At 38.7% G+C, this 24,842-nt stretch overlaps 1 protein-coding gene across 4 annotated transcripts in view; it reads left to right on the top strand.

Moving 5' to 3' along the window:
- Positions 1 to 10,473: 10,473 nt before the first annotated feature.
- GPBP1 (GC-rich promoter binding protein 1) overlaps positions 10,474 to 24,842 on the top strand; it is a 73,113-nt gene continuing 58,744 nt past the window's right edge. Inside the window, exons 1-3 of one of the 4 annotated variants that reach the window (XM_082457309.1) lie at positions 10,479 to 10,690; positions 11,329 to 11,372; positions 11,932 to 12,897. The gene's annotated coding sequence lies outside the window, so the exon portion shown is untranslated. Of the gene's footprint in view, positions 10,691 to 11,328; positions 11,373 to 11,931; positions 12,898 to 24,842 lie in introns of all 4 variants that reach the window. The other 3 variants (XM_082457308.1, XM_082457307.1, XM_082457312.1) reach the window with 3 other exon arrangements.

The raw sequence follows: 24,842 nt of genomic DNA, 5'->3' as shown, positions 1-24,842 counted from the left end.
TTAGAAACTAGTTTTTTCTTGCCTTACCTTCACAAACATTTAAACATAACATTTTCTGTATCCACTCTTGAATCTGTTCATATCTTTCTCTGTCCATTCACCTATACACTCACTCAATTCCTCATGAAATCCAGAGTCCAGTGCGTGAGGCATATATCAAACAAATAACCATAAAAGTAACTGTTTAACTTATAGTTACGATCAGTGCTATAAGTACAAGGGGAACTAGGGGGTCAGGGACGACTACCTAAGGAAGTGACATTTAGGCTGAAACTTGAAAGCTCGTAAGAACTGGTGGCAGAAAGTGGGAGATCACGTATGTTCCAGCCAAAAGGAACAGTTTGTGTGATGACCCTTTACACAATCGTGGTGTGTTAGAAGAATCATGGAGGAGAATTATGGTGTGTAGGAGAAACTGAAAGATGGCCACGGCAGTCTCAAGACATCATCATCTTTCACCTGGATCACTGCCATAGCATTTTAGCTTTTCCCTTCATGGAGTTTCATTTTCCTAATCTCTTCTTCAGAGGATCACAAGGAGGCTCTTTGTAAAACATGAATCCAACATGTCTCTTTCTTACTTAAAATAAAGATTCTCCAAAGCCTTCAGGATAAATACCTAATCTCCCTAGCACAGGGTCAAGGCTCTTGGGACGTGTTCTCTGTGTTGTTCTCTGGTCCTCCCTCATGGCTCCTAGCAGTCTGTGTGGTGGCAGTCACTTCTTTTGCATCTTTGGAAATGCCTTGCTCTAGTTTATTTTCATCTTTGCACCTCTGGCTCTGCAACAGATTTTAACTGGAAGGCCCTTGCCTCCTGGAATTCTGTTCAACTCATCAGACTCAGTTTTTCAAAGGCTTCTTTGCAAGCCACCTCACAGCAGTCTGCATACCTCTAACATAGCACTTGGGATAAAGTCTTGAGATCCGTACACTTGACAAATGTTGAGTGGTTACTATTGCTAGCACTGTTCTAGGCGCTGGAGGATACAGCAGTGAAGAAAACAGATATTATGTCAGCTTCATCGCTCAGGTTTTAAGAGCCTGGAGGACAGATTGTGTTTTAATCATTTCTGTATCCTCAACAGCACAGCAGTGCCTAATATAATTAAATCTGAATTGAATTGAGCTAGTATTCAAGCCAAGGTCTGCCAAATTCCAAAGCCCATGATCTTTCCATTACTATGTGGAATCCAGATGAACCTGAGTCTATTAAAGTAAAAGTAGTAACACTATTAATGAACAATGGCAGCATGGATCGCATCTGTCTAGGACCTGGTTCATCATAAATGTTCAATAAATAATGTTATTTTGCCAAATCTTCCTTTTAAACTACCATCCTTGGCTCCATGGGTCACCCTCTGGCATATTACCATAATTTTTCCACCACTTCCCTCTCCTTCCTCTCCAAACACACTCTCTAAATTCAGAAACATTTATTACTCTACAGTTTATAGAAGAAAAAATTAGATACAATCTAAATGCTCTTCCATAAGACACTGGTTAAATAAGGTGAATTCTTCCAATGGATTATTACACAATTCTTTTTTTTTTTTTTTAAATTAGTTCAATAAACTCTTAACTTCTGTAGGGTTTTTTTTTGGGGGGGGGTTATTTATTTACTTATTTATTTATTTATTTATGGCTGTGTTGGGTCTTCGGTTCTGTGCGAGGGCTTTCTCTAGTTGTGGCAAGCGGGGGCCACTCTTCATCGCGGTGCGCAGGCCTCTCATTATCGCGGCCTCTCTTGTTGCAGAGCACAGGCTCCAGACGCGCAGGCTCAGTAGTTGTGGCTCACGGGCCTAGTTGCTCCGCGGCATGTGGGATCTTCCCAGACCAGGGCTCGAACCCGTGTCACCTGCATTGGCAAGTAGATTCTCAACCACTGCGCCACCAGGGAAGCCCCCACAATTCTTAAAAGTAAGTTAGCACTAAGTGTACTGACATAGAAAGATGTCCATATATTACTAAGTTGAAAAAACAAATTGCAAAATAGTATGTATAGTCCAATTTGTTAAAATATATATGTGTACAACACGTATGCATAGGAAAAAATCTACAAGGATCACAACAAACTGTTCACAAAAGCTTAACTCTGGAGGTATAGTAGGATTTTACTTCTAATTTATTTTTTTAATTTATTTTTTTTAAACCAGATGTCCACTCGTAAAGGAATGCTTTTATTTTTTATTTATTTATTTTTATTTATTTATTATTTTTGGCTGTGTTGGGTCTTTGTTGCTGCGCGCAGGCTTTCTCTAGTTGCAGTGAGTGGGGGCTGCTCTTCATCGCGGTGCGCAGGCTTCTCTTGTTGCGGAGCACAGGCTCTACAGCGCGCCGGCTTCAGTAGATGCGGCACGTGGGCTCAGTAGTTGTGGCTTGTGGGCTCTAGAGCGCAGGCTCAGTAGTTGTGGTGCATGGGCTTAGTTGCTCCGCAGCATGTGGGATCTTCCTGGAGCAGGGCTCGAACCTATGTCCCCTGCATTGGCAGGCAGATTCTTAACCGCTGTGCCACCAGGGAAGCCCACTTCTAATTTATATAGTCTTTTTTTTCAAAACAAACAACTTTTTATTAAAGTATAGCTGATTTACAATGTTGTGTTAGTTTCTGGTGTACAGCAAAGTGATTCCGTTATACATATTTATATATCTGTTCTCTTTCAGATTCTTTTCCATTATAGGTTATTACAAGATATTGACTATAGTTCCCTGTGCCATACAGTAGGCCCTTATTGCTTATCTATTTTATATATAGTAGTGTGTATATGTTAATTCCAAACTCCTAATTTATCCCTCCTCCCTCCTTTCCCTTTTGGTAACCATAAGTTTGTTTTCTATGTCTGTGAGTCGGACAGTGATTCTTAATTTAGAGACACCCCTGACTCTCCTAGATCATTGTCAGATAGGTTACAGGGGGCTGTGCACCCTCTGACAGAGCATGTACCTTTTGTATGTATGTAGAAATGTACTTTTTTCCCCCTGGGGACGGTGTACATTATTACCATTAGATTCTCACAATGATCCTTGACCTAAAATAAATTGAGCCATCTATGTAGAGTACTGATGCTTAGGATGTCCTCCATGAATGTTATTTATCTCCAATAGGTTTTTTTTTTTTTAATGTTCAAATGTTTTATTGAAGTATAGTTGATTTACAATGTTGTGTTAGTTTCTGGTATACAGCAAAGTGATTCAGTTGTATATTTGTATACAACTGAAAAAGAATATATATGTATTCTTTTTCAGATTCTTTTTCATTATAGTTTGTTACAAGATATCGAATATAGTTCCCTGTGCGATACAGTAGGACCTTGTTGTTTAATTTATACACTTTTGTATTATTTGATTTTATAATAAACTTGTATCATTTTCATAATTAAAAAGGAAGAAAAAGGTTAAAATTTAAAAGATGCTCTGATAACAAACTATTACCATATTAATTCCTATGAATTTTTTAAAAGCCAGTTAGTGTGAACACAGCTTCTGGTCTTAGTAAAGTTGAAGTGATCTATGATTGTTTAATTCTGAAACTTAAAGGCTTAATACTAGGTATCAAAATGAGAAATCTTTAGTTTTACTTCCATATCTGATATCTTTTGACTGGCTTTTGATCATGCCATTTAGCCTCCAGTCTGTATCCCTATAGGCTCTTTAGGCAATTAGACTCAGTGTTACAAGAGGCATTAATGCATTTAAGTAGTATTATTTGGAGGGGCAGGGGTTTCCACTGAATTGCACTGGGAAGCTATTGATTCAATAAACTTTCTAAAGTACATGATGGATTTCCTTTCACAAAATGGGTATTCAGAGCCAAAAGTGTTGGAGGGTGATACCCCAAAATGAATTTGGAAAGCTAAGAGGATAAATATCAGGGAAATTCCATCACAGAGAATATTCCTAAGCAGTGCCCCACATATTTATTGTACCTAGAATCAAGAGGTAGCAGAGTAGCCCAGCTCTTGACTGAATTTCTCTCATGTCACTCGGTCAGTAACAAGGTGCAGGGGGTGGTGGCAATTACACCTCCAGGGTTCCTCGTATTCCATCTCCAGAGATGACAGAGGAAACAACATATTGAAATAGATCACAAATCTTTTAAAAACTCTACAAAACGTTTTCTTCACTTTATCTACAACGATTTACATGCATTTATTCCTGCTGTAGCTTTAAAATTATAGATGCCATGCAAGAAGTTTTGGAAGTCACATATTGGAGAGAACATTTAAAAATTTTGTTGATAATTGTGTTCATGCTAATAGTGTTCCTGCATACCTTCTAGGAGAGAGGGAGGAATACAGACATGGAAGTGCCAATTAGGAAAACTGGGCCACCCATAACTGGACCCGGGAGGAATACTTGTCAACCCACGTATCGGCTTTGATTAAGGAGTAAGTGGTCAATTCTCCAGTAATTAATTCTATGTACAATTGAAAAACTCATCAAAAGGAGAAAATGCTTGGTAAATTTAAATTTATAATCATGAATTAAATTGAGTAAAACTTAATAGGATCAGGAACCTTTTCTAGTGGAAGGCAGGTTAGAAAAGTGGCTCAAAAATAGTAACCATCCTTACTGTGTTAAAATCAAGAGAGCATAAAGACTAGTACAAAATTTTTAAATTTACAAATCAAATGTTATATTAATCCTTAAAATGGAACATAGACAAAAGGAAGAATTTTTTTAATATGGGAAATTTTGAACACATGGATTAAAAAATGGATATAAAGGTTTATTAAAAAAATTTTTTTTAATAAATGTGTTTTCTTTTTTTTTAAGATTTATTTATTTATTACTTATTTATTTTGTTTTATTTTTGGTTGCACTGGGTCTTAGCTGCGGCACCGGGGATCTTTGTTGCAGTGCGCGGGCTCTTCGTTGCGGCGCACGGGCTTCTCTCTAGTTGTGGCGTGCGGGTTTTCTCTTCTCTAGTTGTGGCATGCAGGCTCCGGAGCGCGGGGGCTCTGTCGTTTGCGGCACGCAGGCTCTCTAGTTGAGGTGCGCGAGCTCAGTAGTTGTGGTGCACAGGGCTCAGTTCCCTGACCAGGGATCTAACCCGCGTCCCCTGCATTGGGAGGCGGATTCTTTACCACTGGATCACCAGGGAAGTCCTGGATATAAAGCTTTGTATACACTATGATACAAAGATATACAAAGAACAAATACTTAAAAGGAATACATTAATATTTAAGAGCCGTTATTTCTGGGTGGTGGATTATAGGTAATTTTCATTTGTTTATACTCTTCTGTGTCTGTCAAACTTTCTACATGTACAACTTCTGTACTTAAAAATTTTTATTAATGAACCCCAAATTTATCAATCAAATTTATCTTTAAATGTCATCAAGATTAAGGACAAAACAGATCTTTTCAAAGTTAGAATTATACTCTATCATTTTTTCATTTGTTACATAACTTGAAAAAAAGAACTTTTTATTTCTTGTAGAGCAGGGTTGTTCCTGAAACATTTCTCTTCAAAATGTTTTTATTTTCATTAACCAATCCTTCATTCATCCAGGAAATATTTATGGCGTGCCTACTCTGTGCCCAGCGTCGTGCCAGGTGCTGGGGACACAGCAATGAACAAAATGGGAATGGGCTCTCCACTTATCAAACCCATTGAGGAGAGGGACCCATTAATCAGATCAGCACAAAGTTTTGAAATTTGCCAAGAAAAAAGAGAAGCATGCAAATATTTTTGATGATAGCAAGGAGAAAACCTGTGTGAGTCTCTGATTTTCTTCAAGCGAGATATTTGAGCCTCAACTCGGATTGTCTGTGAACCACCAGAGTGCAATAGTAGGACCACAATCGGCAGTAAACAGAGAATATGAGAGGACCTCTGTACCTCGGCAGTGACCTCAGAGACTGGTCAGGCTGTGCTGGTGCATAGGAACGGAGTTGAGTGGGTTCTGGACCCTTCATTCAACCACCCAGCCAGTCATATTCACTGAGGATGTTCTATGGGCTGAGCATTGATTTAGGGGCAGAGGATGAATAGAACACTGTCCCTGACCACAGTCTCACCGTCTAGAAAGGGGGGACACAAAGTGATAAAAGTGAGTGTAAATCCATGTGAGAGTCCAGAGAAGGACGTTCCAACCTTTATCTGATTGTTATTTACCTCAGTGCCATTTGAACAGGGTCTCTGGGGATAAGAAATAAGAATTTGCAAAGTAGAAAAAAAAAAAAGAATTTGCAAAGTAGAGAGTGGAGAGGAGAAAGGTAATCTAGTAAAAGGGAATAATATCTGCACAGAATGTTCAAGAACAAGGGAAATTCTGAGAACTGTGAGTACTGTGTGGCTAAAACAAAGACTAAAGGTGGGGAAGGCATGCACTTAACAAATATTTATGCTGTGGCTGAAACTATACTAGTTGCTATGAATAAGTATGAATGAGACATAGTTGTTGGGGCTTACCCTGGTGGCGCAGTGGTTGAGCATCTGCCTGCCAATGCAGGGGACACAGGTTCGAGCCCTGGTCTGGGAGGATCCCGCATGCTGCGGAGCAACTAGGCCCGTGAGCCACAATTACTGAGCCTGCGCGTCTGGAGCCTGTGCTCCGCAACAAGAGAGGCCGCGACAGTGAGAGGCCCGCGCACCGCGATGAAGAGTGGCCCCCCACTTGCCGCAACTAGAGAAAGCCCTCGCACAGAAACAAAGACCCAACACAGCCATAAATAAATAAATAAATTAAAAAAAAAAAAAGATGCCGTGCTTATTTACCTCTAATGTCTCTATTGTGTTGTATTTCTAAAACAAAACAAAACAAAAAAAAGACATAGTTGTTGCTATCAGGGATCTTTGAGTTCCATGGTAGAGACAAGTAAGAAAATCAGCAACTATAATCTAGTATAATAAGTGTAGGGGGATGATAAGGAAGCTCCTGGACACTTTCCAGGATCAAGGTAGAGGTAAAAATGGGTAGATAATCATAGAGGTAAGCACAGGGTTGTACAATGGGAACACAGAAAAGGAACACTGGATATAGTTACATGGTTTCCTACAGAAATATTTTATTTTGCTCCCCAATTGCTGCAGATTTTGGGGCAATAAAGTTTTAAACATTGTTATTATAAAATAGTATATTCAAATAGTACAGCAGTGAAGAAAACAAAAAAAATCCTGATTTGATGATATTAAAGTTATTCTTTAGTTATTTCTATATAAATATACCTACTTTGAAAAAATAACAGATTCTGATGCTATATATACTGTTTTGCCACATACTTTTATCTCTTAACATATTGAACATCTTTGCATATGTTGGCCTACCTTATTCTTAACAGCTGTACCGTATTCTACTGTATGGATGTACCTTAGTTTTTTAACCAGTACTCGGTTGGTAGACATTTAGGTTCTCTGGTCTTCACTATTACAAATAAGTTGGAAATGAATACCTTCATTTACACATCATATATACTTGGGCTAACATTATTTTGGAGCAAGCTACTTAATCTCTTTGTGACTAATATTTATAAAACCATTGAAAGAATTACCAAACTTATTCAATATTTCTTATATAGGGCTTGGTTAAAAAAGTGTTCTTTCAAACTACTATAATGTATGTTCATTAATAAATTAAAATACTCTATTATGTGATAAATCCTTTGTTTAGATTTCACTAAATGAATAAAATAATGGAGAACATGTTACTGGTTGGAGACAAGTTCTTGTATTTAATTTTTTAGTTAGCTTTTTCCTAACGATTAGAAAAGTAACATAGGCCCTTAACAGGTATGAAGAATAAAGATCCTCTATTATTCTGCTACCTGGAAATAAGCATTGGTAACATTTTGGTATCTATTCAGTCAGACTTTATCCTTTGATATATACTTTTTTTAGATGACAAAAAATGGACAGTCCTGTAATCTACCTCTTATTTTTCTTAATGGTATGCTGTGAACATCTTTTCATGTGACCTTTTTTTTTTACAAAGAAGTATATCCTCATTTTTAATGGCTTCATATTCCATCTATGATGTACCATTATTTACTCACTGTATTTATATGCATTTGGGTTGTTTCCTTTTTTTTTGTAATTTTAAGCAACTTATCAATGAGTATCTTTATAAATTATTGGACACCTTTCCTATTTTTTTTTTTTTAAAGAATTTCATATTTATTTATTTATTTATTTATTTAGGCTGTGTTGGGTCTTCGTTTCTTCATCGCGGTGCGCGGGCCTCTCACTATCGCGGCCTCTCCTATTGTGGAGCACAGGCTCCAGACGCGCAGGCTCAGTAGTTGTGGTGCACGGGCTTAGTTGCTCTGCGGCATGTGGAATCTTCCCAGACCAGGGCTCGAACCCGTGTCCCCTGCATTGGCAGGCAGATTCTCAACCACTGCGCCACCAGGGAAGCCCACCTTTCCTATTTTTTACAAATAAAAAGACTAAGATGTAGAAGATCAGCTGATACGGGTTAATGCAAATGCCTATTCCTTATACCTTCATCTAGGTTTTACTCTTAAATCTTTGCCGATCTGCTAGGAGAAAGTAGTAGGTCACTATTAGTTTTATTTTCGTTTTTTCTGATTTTAGTGAGGTAGAGCATCTTTCCATTAAGTACTGACACATACATGATTAGCTTGTTCATGTCCTTTGACTTTTTAAAAGAGTCAGTATGGTTATCTGTTCCTTAATTTCTAAGAGCTCTTGATGTATTTATTATGTAAATTAAACATTATTAGATATTAAGGATAGCAGCCAAGTGTCTATAATTAAGTATTAACCTTTTTGTCATCCATGTTACAACTGTTTCTCTACTTCATTATTTGGTTTTCAACTTCACAATGTCTTTCGCCATAGGAAAGGCACAATTCGTGTTTTTAAATTAAATAAATAATTTTCCTTTGTTTATTGAATTGACATCATGCTTAGAAACAGAAGGAGAAGCAGGTCTTGTCCCAATACATAAGTTACTTCTACGGAAGCAATGTGGTGTGGTGGAAAGAAGGTGAATTAAGACCCAAACGGACTTGCGATAAAGTCTGGTACAGGCAAGTTGTAGCACCCAACTTCCATGTCGTGTAACCCGAAACAGTTTCCTCATCTACAAAATGAGGAAAGTAACACCCACTTCAGAGACTGGAATAAGGATTAAGTGCTTGGCACAGACAAGGAATCTAGCAAGTGTTAATTTCTTTGCACTCCGCGAGGCATTATTAATTGCCAAGTGTCCACCTCCCCTACGAAGACTAAAAGATTGGGAGGTGTAATTTTTGGTGAGTTTACATTCAAATATTCTTTCAAGGAGCTTTTAGAAGCAGTCCATTAAACTACAAACCCCATAATGCATATAAAAGAACCATAAAGTTTCCGTGTATGAAGTCTTCGTGGCTTGGAGGAGGGCGAAGAGCCAAGTACTTTTTATTCTCTGGATTTTCCCTCGTTAAGACACCTTCTCCCCACATAATCCGTAAACAAACATGGTTACTTTTCTTCCTCTTGGAAGGCTAATTTCACAGGTTTCAAAGTGAGCCTTCAGTTACAACGCGAAAAGGTATCGCAACTAGAAAATGGTGACGCCCACAGAATTCTACACAAAATCGTCTGAGCTGTGTGGGACCGAGTCACTTGAAATAATTCTCCCCTGCTGTAGATTTAATAAAGAGAGAAACGATAATTAGCGTGATTATATCCAGTAGCCATTTTTATCCCTTGAGAATCTGGGCTTCGTTTCCAACGAGCGAGTCTCGCCTCTTCAGTCACCAGCCTTCCATACGTATATTATTTATGTCCGACACCCTCTAATATCTGCACACGGTAGTGGATCCACTGCTTCAGGGCGCCCGATTAGCCCTGCGCCAACCCTGCCGGCACCCCGCCCGCGGAGCGGCCGTGTACAGGCGAGCATGTGATCTCGCAGCCGCCCAGGCCCCAGCGCGGTACTCGGCGCATCGCGCGCGCCGCGGCACCTCCGAACATCGAGCAGTGGAAGACGCTGCGGCGCGCGCCACTCGAGCCCGCGCGGCCGCCTCCCGAAACATCGTTCCCCTCTGGCACCACCCCCCCCGCCCCCCCCACCCCGACAGCTCCACCATCCCAGGCTCCGGGCTGGCCCCGGACTGGGGGAAGGGCGGGAGGAGGGGCTCCTCAGGGAGCAGCGGGGAATTCCCCCTTCCACCGAACCTTCCCGATTGTTCACCGTCCTCACGTCAGCAGCAGGGGGTAATCCCCAACTCCAGCTGCTCCTGACGTCACCGCGCGGAGCCACCGCCCCCTGCGCGCCCCTGCCTCCGGGACCTCCTCGAAGCCCCGCCCCTAGGCATAACCACGCCCTCCTCCCCTCCCCCCAGCCGCCCGACGTAGAGGGCGGAGCTTCTTTGGCCGGGGCGTGAACGGTTGCTTGGGCCAGAAGGTTCTTTGGTGGAGGCGCTCCTCCTGCTGCCCCGCCCAGTAGGTTTGTTCGTACCGATTCTTCCACACCCTATCTCCCTCCTCCTTCTCCTCGTCCCGCCTTTCCCCTCCCTTCTCCTCAACTCCTCTAGTTCCTTCCCCGCCTCGCCACCTTCCACGATCTCGCGAGACTTGGCCCAGAACATTGCGGATCGGGTCGGCGCCATTTTGGGACTGAGACTGGTCGTGGGGGAGGGAAAAGCGGCAAAAGGGGATTATTCAAAGTACCGAAAACCTCCTCCCGGGATCGAGCGCAGCGGCACCCCCAGGCCAGGGGCACCTCTGGTGTCGCAGAAGGTAACAGCGTCCTCTGGGCTCGGCGCCGGGGTCTGGGGAGGGGAGGGGAGGGGGGGGTGCCCGTGTCGGCGTTAAGGTTTGAGGGGTCGGGAGCGGCGTTGGCGGCGCGAGGTGTGAGGCTGCCCGCGGGCGGCGGGGGGGGAGGTGGCGGGAGAGCAAGGAGAGAGAGGGAAGGACAGCGCGGGGAGGCCCCTCTAGGTGTTGGCCCGGGTGGAGCGGAGGTGGCAGTCGTGGGGAGGGGGTGGGTGGCTTAGCCTGGGCGGCTGGTGGGGGGGGGGTGTTGTTTGGCGGAGGCTGGGAAAGAGTCCGGCGCCGTCCGTGCTTGGTCTTCCCTCCTCCGGCCTCTCGCACGCGCCCGCCTCCTTCCGCACCGCTGCCGCTCCCGGAGAGCTGAGGGAGTCGAGGCCGAGTTGTGGCCTTCGGTGGTTTCTCAGCGCGCCCGGTCAGCCCGCCTCTCGAGGTCCGTGGCCCGAGCTGTGGACTGAGGCGAGCGCTGCCTAGTCCCTCTGATTCCCGTGGGGTCTGAGGGGACTGGTCTGTTTGGGGGAGAGAACCACTCTGAACGCGGTTTACGAGAAGGGCTAGGTTCTTCCACCCCCTCAGTGTTGTGAGAAGGAAATCTGTTTCCTTAATTCAAGGAAATTGGGAGCCCTCACATCTCCTTGCTGCCCTTAGAAGCCGGGTAAGTCTCACCTTCGGGCGAATTTAAGGAATGTTCTCGCCCCACTTCTCAGGCACTAACCTTCCTACTCTGAGCGGGGAAAACATGCCTCTTCTTTTGGACATTCTGATTTGGAGGGAGCGTCTTTCTCTTTATATCTCTCATTCTCTAAGTTGCATTTAGTAATGCTCGGTGGCAGCACACCTTTCTATTCGTTTTCCTCTGGTAGATTGAATAGAAAATACAGAAGGTCTTTTGTAAGATTGTTTGCTTGTTTCACAGTTTGTAATATTTACTCAAAGTATAAGGAGGTTTGCTTATATAATCCTGTTAGCTTATATCCGCACCCCCTTCCCAGTTGAAATCAGCGCTTGCCCTCCATAATACCATCTCCCATCGTTTTTCCCTTGTCTCTACATATCCTGAAGTCCTTTTCATACTGTTGACTTTTTTTGGGTGCTTGCTTGGTATAGAAGTGCATTTCTCTCCAGAGGTTGACTGTTTAGGATGGGGATTAATTTTTAGCTCAAAATTAAAGCTCACTGTGTAATTTAAATTGTTTTTTTTATAACTTTTACAGGTGATTGAATTACTCAGATATGAAGATCATCTTCTAGGTTTTGTGTAAAAGGCCCCGGATATTTCAAGTGGCCATTTTGGAATTACAATGTTTCTGGATAATTTTGCCCCAGAAGTTTATTAAAATTGGCAAGAATCATCTCTGAAGTGAATTGATAGTAGTGAACAATTCTACAAGCTTTAAAGAGACCCAGGCATTTCTTCAGTATTTTGGTTCAGACGGATTATATAACTGGTTAAAGTATTTCAGCTGGTGGTATTTTTGCCTCCCCCCCACCCCCCAATCCCTCCCCTGTTGTTGGTGTTCTTCAGCCAGAACTGTAAGATATGTTTGATTTGTGTACTGAGTAGTTTCTCTGCAGTTTCAAATTACTGTTTAAATTTTGCTGAAGTTTCATGGCAGTTTATTTTTACCTTTATTTAAAGTTTTAGGAATTTTTGACCTCAGCCCTTTTCATGTCACAATGGGACAGCTTTTCTAAATGAAGACATTGAACGAATACAGAGTTTTTTTGCTTTTATCTTTTATTTACATGGAAATTTAAGATGTTGCAGTTTCCCAGCAGCATGGTAGTATTGAGATAGCTGTGTGTCTCTGTTTATGCTGATGTTTAGGAATGCTCTTCAGATGTGAAATTTTCTTTTTGTTTTTGCTTTTTGGCTCGTAAATTGGATATTTCATCTGGAGTGGATAAGTACAACAGTGACAAGTACATGGAATAATAAAGAAGACTTTAAAATCTTAAATCCAAGGAACTTGGCTAATTCTGGAGATAGCCATATGAAAACTTTAAAACAGAAGTATGGGTAGCTGACTGAAGTAACTCTATGTCAAGTAGCCATAGGTTAAGTATCTTCAAAGAACTTGGATTTTATTTCAGAGGATACAAAATAAAAAAACAAACTGGAAAACATAAAGATTACAGAGAAAAACCCAACACCTTCCTGTGCAGTCCTGTTGGAATTTGTAAGTACCGTATGGTGAGCAAACCAAATGTCCGTTTGTAAACTGTAATGAGAGTCAACTTTATCCCTGTGTTATTCTTGGAAGCCTTTCAGTTTCTTGCAGTAAGATTGCTTGGCTTCAGTTTCCTGGGCAGTCTGAAAACAACTATTAAGTAAATTGAAATGCAGAAAGAATTAAAAGTTAAGAATATTTCAGATGGAACAGTCCAAATTTGAAGTTTTCGTGCTTCTAAAGTAAAAGACAATCCATATGGTCAGTATGGCTTTATGGATTGGTAGAAAGGTAGGAAAAAAACACAACAAATAGCCAGTTTATTTTTCTAAATATGAGTGTAAATTGTGTTCTAAGTGCAGTTTAGTGTTCCAAATTAGAGTTAGGTAGTTGTTTAAAACAAATTATAGGGCTTGACTTTTAATCTGGTATTTCATGAAGTAAATTGTTTTAAGGGGTAACAGTTCCTAACTTTTTAATCCATTATAGAAATTTCTTGAAACAATTTTTGAAGTGGTTTTGTATTTCAAATTATTCCTTAAGATCTGAGTTCCAAAAAGTCAGTTCATTACTAGGAACAGAAACTGAGAGGAAGTGAGCAAGGTGCACTAAGAACCTTTCAAATAACTTAAAAAAAAAAAGAGTATGTTTTCTCCCTTGGAAGGTTATACTGCCTTAAGTTTATAAACAAAGCTTGTTAAAAAAGTTGTGAATGTTAATTGCTGTAATAGAAATCTTTTGACAAATAAGAGTATCATGTTTTAATAATATTTGTATATTTGAGTATTGAGTGGTGTTACGATTTGTTACTGCATTTAGTTTTTCAGTGAATCATAGGCATTGAGTAGAAGTGTTTGTTTTTAAAAAGTTAACTAAAGTTTATTTTTAAAGCAATTTATATTAACAGATCATTGTAGCTAAAATTAGAGTTTATTTCATTTAATTATTTTTCTGACATTAAAAAATTGTAATTTTTGAACACTTTGCCAAGATGGTCTAACTGGTCAGTTGCTCATTTATTTTGAACCCAGAGCTTTTTGTTGTTGTTATATTGTTGTATCTTGTTAGCTCACTTAGAGCAGAAGAGGTAGGCGAGTCCGAAAGATTGTAGGTATTTAGATATACATATAGTATTTATTTTCTGATGTAAAATTGAGATTAGAGTTCAATAAATCTGTTAGAATAGAATAGGATATTTGTGTTTTCTGGGTCAGAGCTGTGTGTAGTACTTCTAATTGAGTTTCCACCTTGATTTATGTAAAATTATGGTGAGAACAACCCCTCTTCCCCCCCCCCTCATTTTTTATGCTTCGGAGAGCCTGTGTTTTATGTATTCTTTAACTTAGTGGATGTTCAAGTTACTTGTTTAAGAGCATGCATTTTAAACGTGATTGAGAAGTTGAACTGGAAGTGAATGGCCTTTATTTATAGAAAAGAACCCCATAACATTTACTATTTGTGATCATTTTTCTTTAAATTTTTCCTATTGATGTTGTTACTCCAAGGAGTAGTATCAGGATAACGATTATTCCGTGACCAGGGTTTTTTTTAAAAATATAAATTTATTTATTTATCTATTTATTTATGACTACGTTGGGTCTTCGTTGCTGTGCGTGGGCTTTCTCTAGTTGGGGTGAGCGGGGGCGGCTACTCATTGCGGTGTGCGGGCTTCTCATTGTGGCTTCTCTTGTTGCGGAGCATGGGCTCTAGGCCCGCAGGCTTCAGTAGTTGTGGCACGTGGGCTCAGTAGTTGTGGCTTGCAGGCTCTAGAGCTCAGGCTCAGTAGTTGTGGCTCACGGGCTTAGCTACTCCGCGTTATGTGGGATCTTCCCAGACCAGGAATGGAACCTGTGTCCCTTGCATTGGCAGATGGATTCTTAACCACTGTGAGACCAGGGAAGCCCGACCAGGTTCTATTAACTTTAATCCTTGGGTAGTCTGACATTTGTGAAATTTGCTTACAGCAGTTGTTCAAGGACACATTCACTCAACTTGAGTTTTTGATAAATATTTCATTATTTTCTTTGCATTGAAATATACAGTACCAGTAGTAACTGGAACAATTGCTGGGTTGTTTCTTTTCCCCCCTTAAGTACCTCTGTGTCCCCACTCCCATTTTTTTTCCCCTTTTTTTCCCCTCATGTGCCTGAACAATATATAGGTTTAAAATAACAATTATAATGACTAACGTTTATAGATGATTGTGTCATGTATTTTGCTGTGTACATAGTATATCTTAGAGGAAAGTACTACTGTTACAGTGGTATAGGTGAGAAATTTAAGATTTTAGGGAGACTGAGACTGGGAGAGAGTTACTTGGTTATGACCAAGGTTAGGTTGGAGTCTTGACCAAATTTCCAAGTCTGACTCCAGAGTCCCAAATGCTTAATCACTAGTCATATTTAATACTGCCTTCATGTGGATTTAACTTTATTAACTCATTCTGTTTGAGCATTATCACTGATGTTTTTGTTTTTCTTCTTATTTACTGCTTCTTTTTGGTTAATATTGATTACTACTGGAGCTTGGGGGCCAGCTGAAAGAAGATAAACTACTGTTAGTTTTGCTATTTGTTAGTAGCTATTTGAGTGATAACTTTGGTTAGCTAAAAATTAAAATGTTGTTTCAGGTTATGGAGTGAACATAAGAGAGAAAAAGATAAAATTTGAAGTTAACAAGAGAAGGGAATAAGGATGGGAACCTCTAATCTGAAAGTAAAATTACAAGTGAGGATAGAACCTAAACCCAGGCCAGATTATCTTTGAGTCAACCACTTTTTTTGCTTAATTTTTGATGAAAATGTTTTGATAACAATTTAGATCCAGGTAAGGGTAGTGATGTAGAAAAAGGGTGATTTCTGGAAGTTAGGAGATTTTTGGTCTGGGATTTGGAATATCTAGAAAAGGGCCTGTATGACCTTGTATATTTACTTATCTCTTTTGGCCTTAGTGTCTTCATAAAATTGATGGTTTTGTTAATTGTGAGGTGTAATATAGAGGTAAAGTTTTATTTTAATTGTAATATTTTAAAATTCTGCTTAATGTATTTTACATGTCAAACCAGTATTTTAGTTTCTGAAATTATTCTATCTCTTGTTTCTGTTAATGGCATTACCTGCATGCCAGTCATGCCCTGCCTACTCATTTCCAGTTTCATTTATTGTGCTAGTTTGGTTCTTGACTAAGGAAATAACCTCCTAACTCATGTGTTAGCCTTTAGTTACATTCAGTTCTCCACAAAGTCTCCTGTGGCCAGAGAAGTCTACTAAATTATAGTTCTTGGTATTGTTGCTTTAGCAGCCTTTAGGGTCATGTATTTGGAATATTTAGGGAAGAGTAGGTTGGAAAGAGATGTATTCCCTGCCCTCCCTGCTTTTAATGATGTATGTGTGAGGGGCTCCTAACATGAATTCTTTTTGGCTATGTGGTTTGAGAAGTCTCCGAAATTGATAATTTTGGTGGTGCTTCTATGTATTTTCTTGGAGAGCAGGTTCATTTCTTTCAACAGTAGCATCGTGAGAAACAAAATGTTAAAATTGTTGAAGACCCTTTGTGGTTGGGTCTGTCTTTTTCAGTTTTACCTGCTTGCTTTTTCCCTTTTTGTTAGCTGCCCCACCTAGCAGAATAGTTATAGGCTTTTGCTCTGTATCTTTTCAAGTAGTTGCTGGTTTCTGCATCATTTTATACAAGATATCCTACTCAGTTTCTTGTTCTTTAGTCATCTTTCTGTTCACAGCTTGAGGAGTGCAGTGTTTTTGATCTTCATTTTCTACCCTTTAATCCAGTTTTCAGGTTATATATTTTTAAAACCATATTTAAAAGTTTTTTCCATACTTAAAACAATTTTTTTAAGCAAGAATAAGAATTTTAAAAATCTTACATAGGTTTTTTTCTGTTGAAAGTCAACTTGCAGATATGTTAGAAAACATTCTTCAACTGAAAAAGTGTCATTTTTGTCTTTACATATGTGTACTAGTAAAAACAAGTTAGCTTTTCAGTGAACATAAATACGCAGTTGACTTTTGAATGATGTGGGGATTATGGGCACCTACCCTTGAAGTGGAAAATTCACACATAACTTATAGTCGACCTTCCGTTTCTGAGGTTTCTCAGTATCTGCAGTTGTGCATCCACGAATTCAACCAGTTGTGGATAGTGTAGTATTTACTGTTGATAAAAATCCACATATAAGTTGGCCTGCACAGTTCTAACCTGTGTTGTTGTTTAAGGGTCAACTGTATATTCTTCTAACCAGTGAGTTTAAAGAAAAATAGTATCGCACATGGATTTTCTGTGGGTCAGAAGTTTGGTAGCAGTTTAACTGAGTGGTTCTGGCTCCCTCCATGTCTTTTCATGAAAATCTCAAGGGTTGCACTCATTTGAAGGCTTGATTGGGGCTGCAGGATCTCCTTCCAAGAAGGTGTACTCATTGGGCTGGCAGGTTGATGCTGGTTGTTGTCTGGAGAACTCAGTTTCCTTACTATATGCCTTACCATATGCAGACCTGTAGCTGTTTTGAGTTTCTTGACATGGCAGCTGCCATCTCCCAGAGGAAGTGATCTGAGAAGAGAGGTAGGTAGAAGCGTGATGCCTTTTATGACGTATTCTCAGAAGTCACTTCAGTCACACTTTCTTCATGAGAAGCAAGTCGTTAAGTCTAACCCACAGTCAAGGGGTGAGGAGTTAGGCTCCACCTTTTGTCAAAAGAATTTGTGGACATAGTTAAAAACTACAATAGGGGTAATTCTTTACAACCAGTAGTTGTGTCAGTATAACTAGCTAAGTCTTCACCCCACAAATAGGAGGTTGAGTTGTTGTAAGTTTAGAGAAGAAAGTGTATTCTAAATTTGTATCACTTTAGAAGATTTAAGTCTTTCTACCTTATGAACCACTGTGAGATATGTAAGGTTTTCCACCCCTTGCACTAATCTCCCAATCTGTGTAATAAGGAAACTTTTTTATCATGGTAAAATAAACATAAAGTTTATCATTTTAGCCATTTTTGAGTGTGCAGTTCAGTGACCTTGAGTACATTTCCATTATTGTGCAATTATCATCACCATCCATCTCCAGAACCATTTTTATCTTCTCGAATTGAAACTCTGTGTACCTATTAAACATTAACTCCCCATTTCCCTTTCTCCCCAGCCCCTGGCAATCACCATTCGACTTTCTATGAGTTTGACTATTCTAGGTACCTCATACCTATTGATGTTATACTCTTCAAAACGCTTCTTAAATGTTCTGAGTGAAATCTTTTAGGAAATCAGTTACGTTTACTTCATAATAAAATAGACTTCATTGTCCTAATTAAAAATTTGTGGCAGAATAACGCATGACATATTATGCATAAATAAAACAATAAAATTTACCAATTCAACCGTTTTTAAGTGTACAGTTCTGTGGCATTAGGTACATTGACATTGTTATGCAGCCATTACCACCACTCAGCTCCAGAGCTCTTTTCATTTTGTAAAAGTGAAACTCTGTACCCATTAAACCATAACTCTTCATTCCCTGCTCCCCGCAACCCTTGGAAACCACCACTCTACTTTTTGTCTTTATGAATTTGACTAGGTACCTCATATAAGTGGAATCATGAAGTATTTGTGTTTTCGTGACTGGCTTATTTCACTTAGCAAAACGTCTTCGAGGTTCATCCATGTTGTAGCATGGGTCAGTCAGAATATCCTTTTTTTAAGATACAATAATCCATTATATGTGTGTACCACATTTTGCTTATCCATTCATCCATTGATGGACACATGGGTTGCCTTTACCTTTTGGCTATTGTAAATAATGTTGCTGTGAACATGGGTGTACAAATATATGTTTGAAGATTTGCTTTTAATTCTTTTGGATAGATACCTAGAAGTGGAATTGCTGGATCATATGGTAATTCTATTTTTAATTGTTTGAGGAACCACCATATTGCTTTCCATAGTGGCTGCACCATTTCTTATTCCTATCAGCAGTTCACAGGGGTCCCAGTTTCTCTTTATTTTTTCCCAACATTTGTTGTTTTCCACGTTTTGTGTTCTAATGGGTGTGAAGTGGTATCATTATGGTTTTGATTTGTATTTCACTAATGATTAGTGATGTCTGATGTGCTTATTGGCCATTTGTATGTCTTCGGAGAAATATTTATTCAAGTGTTCTGCCCATTTTTAAACCAGATTGTTTTTGTTGTTGAGTAATAGTTCTTTATTCTTGATATCAGCATTTACCATAATGAGTGGATTTTAATAACTAATATTTATTAATGCTTACCATGTTCCAGGCAGTGTTCTAAGCTTTTTAACTGTATTAACTAATTTAATCTTCATAGACACGGTGTGTGGGAAGGTTCTATTGTCCTAATTTTATAGATGAGAAAATGAAGTCAGATTTTAAATTGCTTGCTAAGGTTACACAGCCAGTAAGTGAGTGGTATTTCTGAATCCATACATTCTGTATCCAGAACCTAGATTCTCACCCATTATGGCTCATAGTTAGAGTTGTAGGGTGACAATATAAAGAAAGTTAAATACTATTTTGTTTCAGGAACTTAGAAGATATTTTATTCTTAGCCAGCAACTAAATTTTATTTTCCTTAATATGATACAGTTGTGACTTGTTTATAATAAAATGTTCTAATGGGTTCTTTTTCAGGAATATTCTCCTTTAGGATCACTTCATAACTAATGTTATATAATATTTTAATTTAGAAAGTGCTTTTCCCAATTATCATGTAGAAGAAATGCTATTTCCATTCAATGGTTTAAGAAACTCAGTCTGAAATTAAATAGTTTACCCAGGCTTCTCAGTAAGTGACAGAACCATAATTTGAATTCTGTTTATCTTCATTTTTCTGTTACAGTTACCTTCCTTAGTGTTCTAAGTAGTAGGTTGTATTGTAAGAGCAGTGCTGTCCAGTAGAACTTTGTGAAAAGATGGAAGCATTTTTTTGTCTATACTGTTCAGTATAATAGTCACTAGCTGTATGTCATTTTGGAGTTTTGAAATGTGTCTAGTGCAGATGTGGATCTGAATTTTAAGATTTAATATTAGTTTAAATTTAAATTACAATGTATGGCTGTTAGCTGCCATATTGGAAAGCACAGCTCTAGAGCATTGGTACAGAATCCAGTCAGATCCCTGACCTTTTTAAAGTGCACTTTTTAAAGTGTGTATACTATCCTGAAATAAAATATCCTATGCATATAATATCACAATGATATACAGGTATAAAAAAAAGGACATTTATAATAATGTATTTCAATATGTAATAGCACAGACACCCACCTCCCTGCCCCCCACTTTCCAAAACACCCTGTACAGGTTATTTGCCCTTCTTAAAAGAAGCAGATGATCTATTGTTCTTAAGTACTCTTGTCCTTTAAGGAAGAAAAGTACTTCAAGTTGATTAATAATACAGTGATTAATTGGAGTACGTTTTCATTATTTTTATAGTATTTACTACCAGGGTAGTTGAGTGCGTAGTTATCCAACATTAAAGCTATCATGTGGTGTAGTGACATGATGAGCATCTTTTTATGTGCTTTGGTGAAGTGTCAAAGTCTTTGGTCCATTAAAAAAAAATTAGCTTGTTTTATTAAAAAGTAAGAATTCTTTATATATTTTCTCTACAAGTGTATTAGATACACGTTTTGCACATTTCTCCCATCTATGGTTTGTCTTCATTTTCTTAACAGTGTATTTTGAAGAGCAGGCAGTTCAAACTTTGTAGTGAAATTGGTTACTTTTTTCTTCATGATTTGTGCTTTTTTTTTTTTTTTTTAAATTATTTATTTATTTATTTATTCATGCATGTATGCATGCTGTGCCGGGTCTTAGTTGCAGCATGTGAGATCTTCGTTGCAGCATGTGGGATCTTTAGTTGCGGCACGTAGGATCTTTAGTTGCGGCACGTGGCTTCTTAGTTGCGGCATGCATGAGGGATCTAGTTCCCCGACCAGGGATCGAATCTGGGCCCCCTGCATTGTGAGTGCAGAGTTTTACCCACTGAACCACCAGGGTAGGCCCTGATTTGTGCTTTTTTGTGTCATAAGAAATTTCTGCCTAACCCCAAGTCACAGGATTTTCTCTTGCTTTTTAGCTTTCTTCTAAAAGTTTTGTAGTTTAGCTTATATTTTTATGTCTGTGATCCATCTTGAATGATTTTTTGGCCTGTGAAAGGGTTTAGGTTCATTTCTTTATTATTATTATTTTTTTTAATTTAGATGTTCTACTCTCCCAGTTCAATTTGTTGAAAAGACTTCGTTTCCCATTGAATCATGTTGGAATACCTCTGTTGAATATCAGTTGACCTTATGCATGTGGAACTATTTGTGGCCTCTTCCTTGATATGTATGTATTACGTCAGTTCCACAAAATAGTAGTCGATAAATACAAATGGTAGTTTTTGATCTTTTTTTCTGCTCTATTGTAAAGCCTGTTTGACATCTTTTCTTTCCTAAAATCTTTTACAGGAAATTCGGATTAAAAGGGGAAATTGTTTTTATGGATATGTGAAGTAAGACTGGTTGCAAAATAATGCCATCCTGAATTCATAGAGCAATCTTCTTTTGAGTGGCTTGAAATGTTAGATATTATCTAATTTATACTTGAGCATACTTGGAAAATAAATGACAACATTTCTATATTGGAAATGAGAAAGTAGGATACAAACATACCATCTTATTTACTGTAAAACATTGGCTCAACAGTGGATCTGGGATTTTTATTTCTTGAGTACGAGTTTAGGCTAGAGATGTTCATTGCCTAGTAGATATTTGAGTGTCTATGTGCCTGTACTTCCACTGGTTCTTGTTTAGTAACAAGGCAAAATTGTAAGGTTCTTGAACTCATGTAGTTTGTCTGCTCTGAAGTTCTGTGAATACAGAGTAAACAGAGTCCTTAAATTTGAACGCTGATTTCATCCCATCTAGTAAATAATAGCTATTTGTTGTTGGCCAGGCCAGCCTTTGTAAGACTTTTATATCCTGCTGTAGTAAAACTGGTTCTTTTCGTGCTTCACAAAGTTATCATTAGAATCAAGTGAAATAATGAATGCTAAATGCTTTGAAATTGTAAGATGATAACAAACAGTAGTAGTAGTAGTATTGTTATGGCTGGGTCAGATAGATAGTAGTGTTTGAGGATCATATGATCAACCAGGAGGAAGATTGTGGATAAGGGAAAATAGATAAATGTAAGTTGACGGGACAGAACTGAGCAGAAACCAGGTATATTTAGGTTGCATTATGACCAGTTTAAAATTGTTGAAGCATAATGCATTACACTCTTCTGAGGTAATTGTTTAACCTGCAGTATGGTACCATAGTTTTAAATGGCATCTTTATGCAAAAGATCTTCCCCATATTCTACTATTGTAATTTAACTAACCTTGATTTCTCCATTTAGTTTACAAATTTAACATATCCAAAACTGAACTTTTTTGAGTGTTTCACAGCCCCATACTTTCTCCGTTCTTCCCTAGCTCAATAAATGGATACAGTATCAACCTATTCAAGCTAAATAACCAGGGCTCACTTTTGATTCGTTCTTTTCCTTCCATCTAATCAATTAGCAAATCTATTTGCTCTCCCAAATATGTCCATTTCTATTCCTCTGTCACTGGGCTTATACAAGCCGCCATCGTCTCTTATTTGAACTATTTGCTGTATAGCCTTGTAACTTTGTTATTGTGCTATTCTTACACTCCTGTAGTTCATGATTCGCAGAGCAGAGTGTCTTTCCATTGGCCCCTAAGAATAACATGCAGACTTCATAGCCTACCAGCGTCTTCATTGTTTGTCCCCTTCCTTTCTCTGCAACCTTGTTTACTGTCTTCCTAGACCACTGACCTTTGGCCTTCTTTCTCTTCCTTGACTACACCAAGCATTTTCCTTCCTGTCTTTGGGCCTTTATGTTCTGCCTCTTTTTTTCCCTTGTTAGCTCAGTTTTGACTCATGTTACATTCTGAGTGACTTTCTCTAACCATTCTATGTAAAGTGGTCAACCCCCTTCCTGTATCCTTTGATTTCTCTTGTTACTGTATATTATCCTGTTTATTTCATTCAGGTCAGTCTCTTAGTTACCTTATTTACTCTCACCCATGTTTATTGCATAAACTTCTGAGGGCAGGTACCTTGTCTCATTTGTTTATTGTTATATGCTCAGTGCAGTTACTTGCAGAGCAAGAGAATTGTTAACAGCAAAAGAATTGTTAACATCTTAGATAATGTAACTTAACTCTTTTTCCCCCCAAATTGAGTATATATAATTGGTATTTTTATTATAGAACTGCTGTTTAACTGCTTGGGGACTAGGTAAAATTTGTTAGGAGATTATTTACAGCCGAGTTTCTTTGCTGTCTGATCATTTAGAAGCGGTTTTATCTGCCTAGACTTAAATTGTTACGTGAGCTTCTAGTCTGTTTGCTAGATTCAAGGCTGGCTTTGGATTTGCTGTTGCCTTTCTGAGGGGACTGCCTGATAAAGACTTCTTTATTATGACCCTGGCCTTTCAAAAAATTTCCCCAGTTTTGAAGTGTTCAGTCAGAGGGATTGAAATCTAGTGAAATTGCCCTCTCAGGTTTAAAAAGATAAAACACACTTTAGATTTCAAGGAGTGATTTTGAAATATGTGGGTGGCTAATTGAGACTCCTCATTTTTGGAAATCAGGAAGGCCATAATAGTTCACTTATATTAACTAATGTCTTTATTTGAGGAAACATAATCCTTTTACATTGTCTCCTCAAAGGTGCAAATGCAGATTTATGTCCATAGAGCTTTAATTATTTTTGGTATTATTACAAATTTTCTCAGTTTGGTCTAGCTTTGGATCTTACAGATCCCTTGCAGGGGGCCTTATTTACTAAAGCTCTAGCAGGATGCTAAACTTGAGGCTACTGCAGCAAGTATCATTAGGTGAATAATGAAATCATTGCTTCATGCACGCTAGCTAGGTTGAAAACTACCTGATAATCAAGATGTCTTAGGGACTTTTCCTGTGCAAGCTTAGTTGCCTCAAGTTTTTTTAACTCAACTGATAGTTTTAGATTTGTAGTCTCTGGTCTTTCTTCATTTAAAATGAGTACCTTTTATACGCACATTGTGGGAATGGGGAAAAGTGAGTAAAAATGTTGTCACCTTAGTCCTTAAAATTAGGGCCTTCCAAAGACTGAATTTGATGAGAGGGCAAGAGTCTTATTTGGAGACAAAGTTGGCTAGGTTAGTGGAAAGCAAGTTGTGACTGCTGTGGTAGTTCAAATTACTCGTTTTTTTGCCACGTAAGAGACTTTTTGTCTAGCAGATTGAGATCTGTATTTTGTATGGTTTGATATAAAGCTATAGCTGAAGACAGTGCCTGACAGGTAAGATTAAAACTTAAACTCAGAACTTAAAGACTGACCTAGGTGCTTGTTAAACTTAAAGCTAATATTTTATATAATGCATGGTCTCTACCTAATGTATCCTGGGTTATTTACAGCATGTGTAGGGTGTGTAGAGTAGTTAAGAACTTGAGCTGCCACTGACTGTACTGTGACCCTGGGAACTTTAAAATGTGCTTCACATCTATATAAAAACCTGTTTTTCTTGTTTTGTAGAAAAGACAATATCAACCTCCTGGGGATGTGGTGAGGACTAAATGAGATAGTACTTGTAAAGCCCTAAAGCAAATTGCCTAGCAGATTGTGTGTGTGTCTGTGTGTGCATGTGTGAGAGAATATATATATATTCAGTGTATATTTTTGTCTTATAGCCATTTATGTCGTTAAATTAAGGTACCTGAATTTCCCAGTCTTTTTCATTTTCTAAAAATTTATTTATTTTTAGCCACACCACGAGGCATGTGGGATCTTAGTTCCCTGAGACCAGGGATTGAACCCATGCCCCCTGCAGTGGACGTGCGGAGTCCTAACCACTGGACCGCCAGGGAATTCCCCAGATCTTTTCATTTCATATCAA

This window comes from Balaenoptera physalus, assembly GCF_965194825.1.
Source record: "Balaenoptera physalus genome assembly, chromosome: 3".
Lineage (NCBI taxonomy): Eukaryota > Metazoa > Chordata > Mammalia > Artiodactyla > Balaenopteridae > Balaenoptera > Balaenoptera physalus.
The sequence above is the reverse complement of the archived record's forward strand: the minus strand, read 5'-3'. Positions and strand labels throughout refer to the sequence as shown.